This window comes from Podarcis raffonei, chromosome Z, assembly GCF_027172205.1.
Source record: "Podarcis raffonei isolate rPodRaf1 chromosome Z, rPodRaf1.pri, whole genome shotgun sequence".
Lineage (NCBI taxonomy): Eukaryota > Metazoa > Chordata > Lepidosauria > Squamata > Lacertidae > Podarcis > Podarcis raffonei.
In genome coordinates this window covers 529,457-541,943 of record NC_070621.1, presented here as the reverse complement: position 1 = coordinate 541,943, position 12,487 = coordinate 529,457, and the positions used below count along the sequence as shown (strand labels likewise).

Below are 12,487 nucleotides of genomic sequence, written 5' to 3'. Positions count from 1 at the left end.
TTCCATTATTCTCCCCTGTCAATCATTCTCCATCTTCCATCCTTCTCCCCTGTCAATCATTCTCCATCTTCCATCCTTCTCCCCTGTCAATCATTCTCCATCTTCCATCCTTCTCCCCTGTCAATCACTCTCCATCTTGTCAATCACTCTCCATATGCTGTCAATCACCCTAGCCCTCCCCTGTCAATCATTCTCCATCTTCCATCCTTCTCCCCTGTCAATCATTCTCCATCTTCCATCCCTCTCCCCTGTCAATCATTCTCCATCTTCCATCCTTCTCCCCTGTCAATCATTCTCCATCTTCTGTCAATCATCCAGCCCTCCCCTGTCAATCATTCTCCATCTTCCATTATTCTCCCCTGTCAATCATTCTCCATCTTCCATCCTTCTCCCCTGTCAATCATTCTCTTCCATTATACTCCCCTGTCAATCATTCTCCATCTTGTCAATCACTCTCCATATGCTGTCAATCACCCAGCCCTCCCCTGTCAATCATTCTCCATCAATTTGTGGTCAGTTGGGATGACCTGGTGGGATCCCCTCCCCTTCTCACCTGTCAATCAATCAATCAATCAATCAAGTTCGAGAGGCGACGCTCCTGGTACTTTCCCTCCAGGTGAGCTTCCCTGCGATCCGATTGGCTGAGGAGGAGGAGGAGGCGGCCTGGAAAGATGCTCCAATTGGTACCCCCCAGAAATTGGTACCCAATAGGGTACCAATAGGGATGGAAGAATTGGTACCCAAATTGGTACCCAAAGATGCTGAGAGGGATGCAGGGAAGGAGGAAGGATGCTCTGGTCAAAATTGGTACCCAGGAGGTTGAGGATGCAGGGAAAGATGCTCAGATTGGTACCCAAAGATGCTGAGAGGGATACAGGGAAGGAGGAAGGATGCTCTGGTCAAAATTGGTACCCAGGAGGTTGAGGATGCAGGGAAAGATGCTCAGATTGGTACCCAAAGATGCTGAGAGGGATGCAGGGAAGGAGGAAGGATGCTCTGGTCAAAATTGGTACCCAGGAGGTTGAGGATGCAGGGAAAGATGCTCAGATTGGTACCCAAAGATGCTGAGAGGGATACAGGGAAGGAGGAAGGATGCTCTGGTCAAAATTGGTACCCAGGAGGTTGAGGATGCAGGGAAAGATGCTCAGATTGGTACCCAAAGATGCTGAGAGGGATGCAGGGAAGGAGGAAGGATGCTCTGGTCAAAATTGGTACCCAGGAGGTTGAGGATGCAGGGAAAGATGCTCAGATTGGTACCCAAAGATGCTGAGAGGGATACAGGGAAGGAGGAAGGATGCTCAGATCCAAATTGGTACCCAAAGATGCAGAGAAGGAGGAAGGATGCTGAGTGGTACCCGGGATGCGGAGAAGGATGGAAAGATGCTCAGAGGGAGGCAGAGTGGTACCCGGGATGCGGAGAGGGGTGCAGAGAAGGAGGAAGGATGCGGAGAAGGAGGAAGGATGCTCAGATCCCAATTGGTACCCAGGCAGATGCTCTGGTACCCAGGAGGTTGAGAGGGATGCAGAGAAGGAGGAAGGATGCTCAGAGGGATGGAGAGTGGTACCCGGGATACGGAGAGGGATGCTGAGAAGGAGGAAGGATGCTGAGAGGGAGGAAGGATGCTGAGTGGTACCTGGGATGCAGAGAAGGATGGAAGGATGCTCAGAGGTAGGCAGAGTGGTACCCGGGATGCGGAGAGGGATGCAGAGAAGGAGGAAGTATGCTCTGGTCAAGATTGGTACCCAGGATGCAGGGAAGGAGGAAGGATGCAAAGATGCTCTGCTCCCAATTGGTACCCAGGGAGATGCTCTGGTACCCAGGAGGTTGAGAGGGATGCAGAGAAGGAGGAAGGATGCTCAGATCCAAATTGGTACCCAAAGATGCAGAGAAGGAGGAAGGATGCCAAGAAGGAGGAAGGATGCTGAATGGTACCTGGGATGCGGAGAAGGATGAAGGATGCTCAGAGGGAGGCAGAGTGGTACCCGGGATGCGGAGAGGGGTGCAGAGAAGGAGGAAGGATACTCTGGTCAAAATTGGTACCCAAAGATGCTGAGAGGGATGCAGGGAAGGATGGAAAGATGCTCAGAGGTAGGCAGAGTGGTACCCGGGATGCGGAGAGGGATGCAGAGAAGGAGGAAGTATGCTCTGGTCAAGATTGGTACCCAGGATGCAGGGAAGGAGGAAGGATGCAAAGATGCTCTGCTCCCAATTGGTACCCAGGGAGATGCTCTGGTACCCAGGAGGTTGAGAGGGATGCAGAGAAGGAGGAAGGATGCTCAGATCCAAATTGGTACCCAAAGATGCAGAGAAGGAGGAAGGATGCCAAGAAGGAGGAAGGATGCTGAATGGTACCTGGGATGCGGAGAAGGATGAAGGATGCTCAGAGGGAGGCAGAGTGGTACCCGGGATGCGGAGAGGGGTGCAGAGAAGGAGGAAGGATACTCTGGTCAAAATTGGTACCCAAAGATGCTGAGAGGGATGCAGGGAAGGATGGAAAGATGCTCTGGTCCAAATTGGTACCCAGGAGGTTGAGGGTGCAGGGAAAGATGGTCAAATTGGTACCCAAAGATGCTGAGAGGGATGCAGGGAAGGAGGAAGGAAGCTCAGAGGGAGGCAGAGTGGTACCCGGGATACGGAGAGGGATGCAGAGAAGGAGGAAGGATGCTCAGATCCAAATTGGTACCCAAAGATGCAGGGAAGGAGGAAGGATGCTCAGATCCCAATTGGTACCCAGGGAGATGCTCTGGTACACAGGAGGTTGAGAGGGATGCAGAGAAGGAGGAAGGATGCTCAGATCCAAATTGGTACCCAAAGATGCAGAGAAGGAGGAAGGACGGAAAGATGCTCTGGTGCAAATTGGTACCCAAAGATTCGGAGAGGGATGCTGCAGCGGACGGGAGGAAGGAAGGCCGGAGTATTTTTTCGGGGGGTGGGGGGTTTGTTAGTCCCGCCCTCCTGTCAATAATTCCTGCTTCCTCCCCTCCCCCAAAATGATGGATGATTGACAGGTCCAATCGGGGTGCAGGAATGGTACCCAGGGGATGGAGGAAAAGATACTGGAATGGTACCTGACGGATCCGGTTGGTGGAGGAAGGAGGGAGGAGGGAGAGGGAGGAAGGGGGCGGGACTTCCTGCGGAGGAGGGGAGGATGCTGGGAGGAGGGAGATACCCAGGATGTTGAAAGGGATGCAGGGAAGGATGCTGCGACGAACCGGGAGAAAGAAGGAAGGCGGGAGTATTTTTTTCGGAGGGGGTGTGTGTGTTTGTCCCGCCCTCCTGTCAATCTTCATGCTTGACAATCTTCCTGTCAATCTTCCTGCTTCGGAAGAGTAAGAACTGATGGGTGATTGACAGGTCCAACCGGGATGCAGGAATGGTACCCAAGGGACGGAGGAGGGAAGGGGGAGGAGGGATTGGAGGACGAGGGGATGGAGGGGGCGGGACTTCCTGCAGAGGAGGATGCTGGGAGATTGGCAGGGCGGAGGGAGGGGAGGAAGGATGGATGGAGAAGGAAAAGATGCTCCTCCATCCAGGGAGGAAGAGGATGGATGGAGAGGGGAAAGATGCTCTGAGAAGAGTAATAGGTACCCGAGGAGGAGGAGGATGGAGATGGTTTTCACCTGGAGGAAAGGAATTGGTACCCAGGGAAGAAGGAGGAAGAGGATGGAGAGGCTGAAGGATTCCCCCCCCCAGGAAAATGATGCTCCAAGTAGAGTAATTGGTACCCAGAGAGGGAGAGGATGGAGAGGGTGGAGGGTTTCCCGCTGGAGAGTAATTGGTACCCAGGGAGGAGGGAAGAAGGGGGAGAGGAGGAGGATGGAGAGGAAACAGACGCTTTGAGAAGAGTAATAGGTACCCAGAGAGGGAGAGGGTTTCCCGCTGGAGGAGAGTAATTGGTACCCAGGGAGGAGGAGGAGGAGGAGGGAGAGGAAAACAAGGCCGAGGGATTATTTTCCCCGGAAGGAAAACGATGCTGCAAGGAGAGTATTTGGTACCCAGGGAGGAGGAGTGGGAGAGGGGTTTTCCCCTGGAGGAGAGTAATTGGTACCCAGGTAAAGAAGGAGGAAGAGGATGGAGAGGCCGAGGGATTATTTTCCCAGAAGGAAAATGATGCTGCGGGGAGAGAGATTGGTACCCAGAGAGGGAGAGGGTGGAGAGGGTGGAGGGTTTCCCGCTGGAGGAGAGTAATTGGTACCCAGGGAGGAGGAGGTGGGAGAGGGGTTTTCCCCTGGAGGAGAGTAATTGGTACCCAGGAGGAAGGAGGAAGAGGATGGAGAGGCCGAGGGATTATTTTCCCGGAAGGAAAACGATGCTCCCAGGAGAGAAATTGGTATCCAGGGAGGAAGAGGATGGAGAGGGCGAGGGGTAATTGGTACCCAGGGGGGAAGGAGGAAGAGGATGGAGAGGCAGAGGGGTTATTTTCCCGGAAGGAAAACGATGCTCCAAGGAGAGTAATTGGTACCCAGGGAGGAAGAGGATGGAGAAGGGGAAGGGTTTGCCCCTGGAGGAGAGGAATTGGTACCCAGGGAGGAAGAGGATGGAGAGGCCGAGGTATTATTTTCCCAGAAGGAAAACGATGCTCCGAGGAGAGTAATTGGTACCCAGGGAAGAAGGAGGAAGAGGATGGAGAGGCCGAGGGATTATTTTCCCGGAAGGAAAACGATGCTGCGGGGAGAGGGATTGGTACCCAGGGAGGGAGGAGAAGGGGGGAGGATGGAGGAGGATGGAGAGGAAACAGAAGCTATGTGAAGAGTAATTGGTACCCAGGGAGGAAGAGGATGGAGAAGGGGAAGGGTTTGCCCCTGGAGGAGAGGAATTGGTACCCAGGGAGGAAGAGGATGGAGAGGCCGAGGTATTATTTTCCCAGAAGGAAAACGATGCTGCGGGGAGAGCGATTGGTACCCAGGGAAGGAGGAAGAGGGTGAGAGGCTGGGGGATTAGTTTCCTGGAAGGAAAACGATGCTCCGAGGAGAGGAACTGGTACCCAGGGAGGAAGAGGATGGAGAAGTGGAAGGGTTTGCCCCTGGAGGAGAGGAATTGGTACCCAGGGAGGAAGAGGATGGAGAGGCCGAGGTATTATTTTCCCAGAAGGAAAACGATGCTCCGAGGAGAGTAATTGGTACCCAGGGAAGAAGGAGGAAGAGGATGGAGAGGCCGAGGGATTATTTTCCCGGAAGGAAAACGATGCTGCGGGGAGAGGGATTGGTACCCAGGGAGGGAGGAGAAGGGGGGAGGATGGAGGAGGATGGAGAGGAAACAGAAGCTATGTGAAGAGTAATTGGTACCCAGGGAGGAAGAGGATGGAGAAGGGGAAGGGTTTGCCCCTGGAGGAGAGGAATTGGTACCCAGGGAGGAAGAGGATGGAGAGGGCGAGGGGTAATTGGTACCCAGTGGGACAGGAGGACGAGGGTGAGAGGCTGGGGGATTAGTTTCCCGGAAGGAAAACGATGCTGCAAGGAGAGTAATTGGTACCCAGGGAGGAAGAGGATGGAGAGGGTGAGGGGTAATTGGTACCCAGGGGGGAAGAGGATGGAGAGGCCGAGGTATTATTTTCCCAGAAGGAAAACGATGCTGCGGGGAGAGCGATTGGTACCCAGGGAAGGAGGAAGAGGGTGAGAGGCTGGGGGATTAGTTTCCTGGAAGGAAAACGATGCTCCGAGGAGAGGAACTGGTACCCAGGGAGGAAGAGGATGGAGAAGTGGAAGGGTTTGCCCCTGGAGGAGAGGAATTGGTACCCAGGGAGGAAGGAGGAAGAGGATGGAGAGGGTGAGGGATTATTTCCCGGAAGGAAACCGATGCTCAGAGTGGTACCCAAGGAGGAAGGGGAAGGATGCAGGAGGAGACAGGAAGTAGAAGGATGCTCCAAGGAGGAGGAGGAAGGATGCAGGAGGAAGGAGGAAGTAGAAGGTACCGAAGGAGGAAGAGGAAGGAGGAAGTAGAAGGTACCCAAGGAGGAGGAGGAGGAGGAAGGATGCAGGAGGAGACAGGAAGTAGAAGGATGCTTCAAGTAGGAGTGGTACCCAAGGAGGAGGAAGAGTGGGGGGGGCGGAGATTGAGAGGTCAAGGGATGCTCTACCTCCCTCCTCCCTGGGTACCAATTACTCTCCTTGCAGCATCGTTTTCCTTCCGGGAAAATAATCCCTCGGCCTCTCACCCTCTTGCTCCTTCCTCCTGGGTACCAATTACTCTCTTCCAGGGGGAAAACCCCTCTCCCTCCTCCTCCTCCCTGGGTACCAATTACTCTCCTTGCAGCATCGTTTTCCTTCCGGGGAAAATAATCCCTCGGCCTTGTTTTCCTCTCCCTCCTCTTCCTCCCTGGGTACCAATTACTCTCCTCCAGCGGGAAACCCTCCACCCTCTCCCTCCTCGGGTACCTATTACTCTTCTCAGAGCGTCTGTTTCCTCTCCATCCTCCTCCCCTCCCCCTTCTTCCCTCCTCCCCGGGTACCAATCACTCTCCATCCTCCCTATTTCCTGGGTACCAATTACTCTCCTCGGAGCATCGTTTTCCTCTTCCTCCCTCCCTCCTGGGTACCAATTACTCTCCTTCTTCACCATTTCCTGGGTACAAATTACTCTCCTTCTTCACCATTTCCCGGGTACCAATTACTCTCCTTCCTCCCTATTACTCTCCTTCCTCCCTATTTCCTGGGTACGAATTACTCTCCTTGGAGCATCGTTCCCCTCTTCCTCCCTCCTACCCAAGTACCAATTACTCTCTATCCTCCCTATTTCCTGGGTACCAATTACTCTCCTCAGAGCATCGCTCGCCCCTCCCCTCGCTGGGTACCAATTCCTTCCAGGAAAACAATCCCTCGGCCTCTCCATCCTCTTCCTCCTTCCTCCCTGGGTACCTATTACTCTCCTCCAGCGGGAAACCCTCCACCCTCTCCCTCCTTGGGTACCTATTACTCTTCTCAGAGCGTCTGTTTCCTCTCCACCCTCACCCCCTTTCTCCTCCTCCCTCCCTGGGTACCAATTACTCTCCTTCCTCATCATTTCCTGGGTACCATTTACTCCCCTTCCTCCCTATTTCCTGGGTACGAATCACTCTCCTTGGAGCATCGTCTCCCTCTTCCTCCCTCCTCCCCCGAGTACCAATCACTCTCCATCCTCCCTATTTCCTGGGTACCAATTACTCTCCTTCCTCCCTATTACTCTCCTTCCTCCCTATTACTCTTCTTCCTCCCCACTTCATGTGTGCCAATTTCCTCCCTCACTACTTCCTGGGTACCAAATACTCACAAATCACTCTACTTCCTACTTCCTGGGTGCCAATTACTCTCCTTCCTCCCTATTACTCTCCCTCCCCACTTCCTGGGTGCCAATTACTCTCCTTCCTCCCTGTCACTCTCTCTGCTTCCTCCCTACTTCCTGGGTACCAATTACTCTCATTCATCCCTATTACTCTCATTCCTCCCTATTACTCTCCTCCCTCCCTACTTCCTGGGTACCAATCACTCTCCTTCCTCCCTACTTCCTGGGTACCAGTCACTCTCCTCCCTCCCTATCACTCTCCTTCCTCCCTATTACTCTCCTTCCTCCCCATTTCCTGGGTACCAATTGCTCTCCTTCCTACATGTTACTCTCCTTCCTCCCTATTACTCTCCTTCCTCCCCACTTCCTGGGTACCAATTACTCTCCTTCCTCCCTGCTACTCTCATTCCTCCCTATTACCCTCATTCCTCCCTATTACTCTCCTTCCCATTTCATGGGTAACAATTACTCTCCTTCCTTCCTATTACTCTCCTTCCTCCCTATTACTCTCCTTCCTCCCCATTTCCTGGGTACCAATTACTCTCCTTCCTCCCTGCTACTCTCCTTCCTTCCTATTACTCTCCTTCCTCCCTGTCACTCTCTCTGCTTCTTCCCTACTTCCTGGGTACCAATTACTCTCCTTCCTCCCTATTACTCTCCTTCCTCCCTATTACTCTTCTTCCTCCCCACTTCATGTGTGCCAATTTCCTCCCTCACTACTTCCTGGGTACCAAATACTCACAAATCACTCTACTTCCTACTTCCTGGGTGCCAATTACTCTCCTTCCTCCCTATTACTCTCCTTCCTCCCCATTTCCTGGGTACCAATTACTCTCCTTCCTCCCTGCTACTCTCCTTCCTTCCTATTACTCTCCTTCCTCCCTGTCACTCTCTCTGCTTCCTCCCTACTTCCTGGGTACCAATTACTCTCATTCATCCCTATTACTCTCATTCCTCCCTATTACTCTCCTCCCTCCCTACTTCCTGGGTACCAATTACTCTCATTCATCCCTATTACTCTCATTCCTCCCTATTACTCTCCTTCCTCCCTGCTTCCTGGGTACCAATCACTCTCCTTCCTCCCTACTTCCTGGGTACCAATCACTCTCCTTCCTCCCTATTACTCTCCTTCCTCCCTACTTCCTGGGTACCAATCACTCTCCTCACTCCCTATTACTCTCCTTCCTCCCTATTACTCTCCTTCCTCCCTACTTCCTGGGTAACAATTACTCTCCTTCCTCCCTGTTTCCTGGGTACCAATTACCTGGGTACTGGGTGCCGGGAACTGTAGGGCGCTGGGAACCTTAGTTTGCTCTGTGCTATCTCAGTTCATTCAAAGCGCCTGGGAACTGTAGTTCATTCAGGGCAATCGCAGGTCATTCAAAGCGCCTGGGAACTGTAGTTCATTCAGGGCAATCGCAGCTCATTCCAGGCGCCTGGGAACTGTAGTTCATTCAGGGCAATCACAGTTCATGCAAAGCGCCTGGGAACTAGTTCATTCAGGGCAATCAGGTCATTCAAGGCGCCTGGGAACTGTAGTTTATTCAGGGCAATCAGGTCATTCAAGGCGCCTGGGAACTGTAGTTTATTCAGGGCAATCAGTTGTTCAAAGCGCCTGGGAACTGTAGTTCATTCAGGGCAATCAGGTCACTCAAGGCGCCTGGGAACTGTAGTTCATTCAGGGCAATCACAGGTCAGGAAAGGCGCCTGGGAACTGTAGTTCATTCAGGGCAATCAAATCATTCCAGGCGCATGGGAACTGTAGTTCATTCAGGACAATTGAGGGCATTCCAGGCGCATGGGAACTGTAGTTCATTCAGGGCAACTGCATTTCACTCAAGGCACCTGGGAACTGTAGTTCATTCAGGGGAACTGCATTTCACTCAAGGCGCCTGGGAACTGTAGTTCATTCAGGGCAATCAAGTCATTCAAGGCGCCTGGGAACTGTAGTTCATTCAGGGCAATCAAGTCATTCAAGGCGCCTGGGAACTGCAGTTCATTCTGTGCAATGAGGTCACTCCAGGTGCCTGGGAACTGTAGTTCATTCAGGGCAATCGCATGTAATTCAGGGCACTTGGGAACTACAGTTCATTCAGGGCGCCTGGGAACTGTAGTTCATTCAGGGAAAGTGCAGGTCCCTCAAGGCGCCTGGGAACTGTAGTTCATTCAGGGAAATCACAGCTCATTCCAGGCGCCTGGGAACTGTAGTTTGTTCAGGGCGCTTGGGAACTGTAGTTCACCCAAGGCCATCGAGATCATTCTGGCGCTTGGGAACTGTAGTTCATTAATGGCAATTGAAATCACTCCAGGCACCTGGGAACTGTAGTTTGCTCGGGGCAATTGGAGGTCACTCAAGGCGCCTGGGAACTGTAGTTTGTTCAGGGCGCTTGGGAACTGTAGTTCACCCAAGGCCATCGAGATCATTCCAGGCGCCTGGGAACTGTAGTTCATTGATGGCAATTGAAATCACGCCAGGTGCTTGGGAACTGTAGTTTATTCGGGGCAACTGCAGCGCATTCCAGGCGCCTGGGAACCGCAGCGCGCCAAACACGAACCGGATTCTGGGAACTGTAGCGCCCAGACCTACCGGCCGGAAATACATTTCCCAGCAGCGCCCGGCTCAGGACCAGGTCTCGGCCTGGAAGCGCCTGGGAACTGTAGTTCATTCAGGGAAATTACAGGTCACTCAAGGCGCCTGGGAACTGTAGTTCATTCAGGGCAAGTGCAGGTGACGCCAGGCGCCTGGGAACTGCAGTTCATTCAGGTAAAGTGCAGGTCACTCAAGGCGCCTGGGAACTGTAGTTCATTCAGGGAAAGTGCAGCTCATTCCAGGCGCCTGGGAACTGTAGTTCATTCAGGGCAAGCGCAGGTGACGCCAGGCGCCTGGGAACTGTAGTTCATTTAGATAAAGAGCATGGGAACTGTAGTTTATTGAGGGCAATCGCAGGTCATTCCAGGCGCATGGGAACTGTAGTTCATTCAGTTCAATCAAGTCATTCAAGGCGCCTGGGAACTGTAGTTCGTTCATGGCAATTCATTCAGGCGCCGGGAACCGCAGCGCGCGAAACCCAACCAGTAACCATCATCCTTTTATTTCCAGTACTAGGCGCTGGGAACCGTAGCGCTCAGAGGATTCTGGGAACCGTAGCGCACAGAGGATTCTGGGAACCGTAGCGCCCAGAGGATTCTGGGAATTGTAGCGCCCAGGGGATTCTGGGAACCATAGCGCACAGAGAATTCTGGGAAACGTAGAGCCAAACACCATTTATTTCCAGGACTAGGCGCCGGAAACCATAGCACCCCAGAGGATTCTGGGAATCGTAGCGCCCAGAGGTTTCTGGGAATCGTAGCGCCCAGAGGATTCTGGGAATCGTAGCGCCCAGAGGATTCTGGGAACCGTAGCGCCCAGAGGATTCTGGGAACCGCAGCACCCAGAGGATTCTGGGAACCGTAGCGCCCAGAGAATTCTGGGAAACGTAGCGCACAGAGAATTATGGGAAATGTAGCACCAAACACCATTTATTTCCAGCACTAGGCGCCGGGAACTGTAGCGCCCCAGAGGATTCTGGGAACCGCAGCGCCCAGGGGATTCTGGGAACCGCAGCGCCCAGAGGATTCTGGGAACCGTAGCGCCCAGAGGATTCTGGGAACCGTAGCGCCCAGAGGATTCTGGGAACCGTAGCGCCCAGAGGATTATGGGAACTGTAGCGCCCAGAGGATTCTGGGAATTGTAGCGCCCAGGGGATTCTGGGAACCATAGCGCACAGAGAATTCTGGGAAACGTAGAGCCAAACACCATTTATTTCCAGGACTAGGCGCCGGAAACCATAGCACCCCAGAGGATTCTGGGAATCGTAGCGCCCAGAGGTTTCTGGGAATCGTAGCGCCCAGAGGATTCTGGGAATTGTAGCGCCCAGAGGATTCTGGGAAGCGTAGCGCCCAGGGGATTCTGGGAACTGTAGCACACAGAGGATTCTGGGAACCGTAGCGCCCAGGGGTTTCTGGGAACCGTAGCGCCCAGAGGATTCTGGGAACCGTAGCGCCCAGAGGTTTCTGGGAATCGTAGCGCACAGAGGATTCTGGGAACAGTAGCGCCCAGGGGATTATGGGAACCGTAGCGCCCAGTGGATTCTGGAAACTGTAGGGCACAGAGAATTCTGGGAAACGTAGCGCCAAACACCATTTATTTCCAGTACTAGGCGCCGGGAACCACAGCGCCCCAGAGGATTCTGGGAACCGTAGCGCACAGAGAATTCTGGGAAACGTAGCGCCAAACACCATTTATTTCCAGTACTAGGCGCCGGGAACCATAGCACCCCAGAGGATTCTGGGAACTGTAGCGCCCAGGGGATTCTGGGAATCGTAGCGCCCAGAGGATTCTGGGAACTGTAGCGCCCAGAGGATTCTGGGAACCGTAGCGCCCAGGGGATTATGGGAACCGTAGCGCCCAGAGGATTCTGGGAACCGTAGCGCCCAGGGGATTCTGGGAACCGTAGCGCCCAGAGGATTCTGGGAACCGTAGCGCCCAGAGGCTTCTGGGAAACGTAGTGCCTAGAGGATTCTGGGAAACGTAGTTCCAAACACCATTTATTTCCAGCACTAGGCGCCGGGAACCATAGCACCCCAGAGGATTCTGGGAACCGTAGCGCACAAAGGTTTCTGGGAACCGTAGCGCACAGAGGTTTCTGGGAACCGTAGCGCCCAGGGGATTCTGGGAACCGTAGCGCCCAGAGGATTCTGGGAACCGTAGCGCACAGAGGATTCTGGGAAACGTAGCGCCAAACACCATTTATTTCCAGTACTAGGCGCCGGGAACCACAGCACACCAGAGGATTCTGGGAACCGTAGCACACAGAGGATTCTGGGAACTGTAGCGCCCAGAAGATTCTGGGAACCGTAGCGCACAGAGGATTCTGGGAAACGTAGTGCCAAACACCATTTATTTCCAGTACTAGGCGCCGGGAACCATAGCACCCCAAAGGATTCTGGGAACTGTAGCACCCAGAGGTTTGTGGGAACCGTAGCGCACAGAGGATTCTGGGAACCGTAGCGCCCAGAGAATTCTGGGAAACGTAGCGCACAGAGCATTCTGGGAAACGTAGCGCCAAACACCATTTATTTCCAGTACTAGGCGCCGGAAACCATAGCGCCCCAGAGGATTCTGGGAACCGCAGCGCCCAGGGGATTCTGGGAACCGTAGCGCCAAACACCATTTATTTCCAGTACTAG

At 53.5% G+C, this 12,487-nt stretch overlaps 1 protein-coding gene and 2 long non-coding RNA genes across 9 annotated transcripts in view; 2 read left to right on the top strand and 1 right to left on the bottom strand.

The window, feature by feature from the left end:
- The first annotated feature begins 727 nt into the window (after positions 1-727).
- Positions 728-1,620, top strand: LOC128406763 (uncharacterized). 4 transcript variants are annotated; one of them, XR_008328609.1, is made up of 6 exons: positions 742-797; positions 846-898; positions 947-999; positions 1,048-1,100; positions 1,149-1,222; positions 1,511-1,620. It is a non-coding gene; the product is annotated as an uncharacterized LOC128406763 (long non-coding RNA). The 4 variants fall into 4 exon arrangements; XR_008328610.1 differs by lacking the exon at positions 846-898 and having other exon boundaries at positions 728-797; XR_008328612.1 differs by lacking the exon at positions 1,048-1,100.
- A 34-nt stretch (positions 1,621-1,654) lies between these two features.
- LOC128406764 (uncharacterized) lies at positions 1,655-3,202 on the top strand. Of its 2 annotated transcripts, XR_008328613.1 has the most exons (6): positions 1,655-1,719; positions 1,968-2,027; positions 2,088-2,139; positions 2,388-2,447; positions 2,621-2,680; positions 3,167-3,202. It is a non-coding gene; the product is annotated as an uncharacterized LOC128406764 (long non-coding RNA). The 2 variants fall into 2 exon arrangements; XR_008328614.1 differs by lacking the exon at positions 2,621-2,680 and having other exon boundaries at positions 2,388-2,457.
- Positions 3,203-12,030: 8,828 nt separating this feature from the next.
- NDOR1 (NADPH dependent diflavin oxidoreductase 1) overlaps positions 12,031-12,487 on the bottom strand; it is a 33,502-nt gene continuing 33,045 nt past the window's right edge. For all 3 annotated transcript variants that reach the window (XM_053373610.1, XM_053373611.1, XM_053373612.1), the window contains one exon: positions 12,031-12,487. This exon is cut by the window's right edge and continues 369 nt beyond it. The gene's annotated coding sequence lies outside the window, so the exon portion shown is untranslated.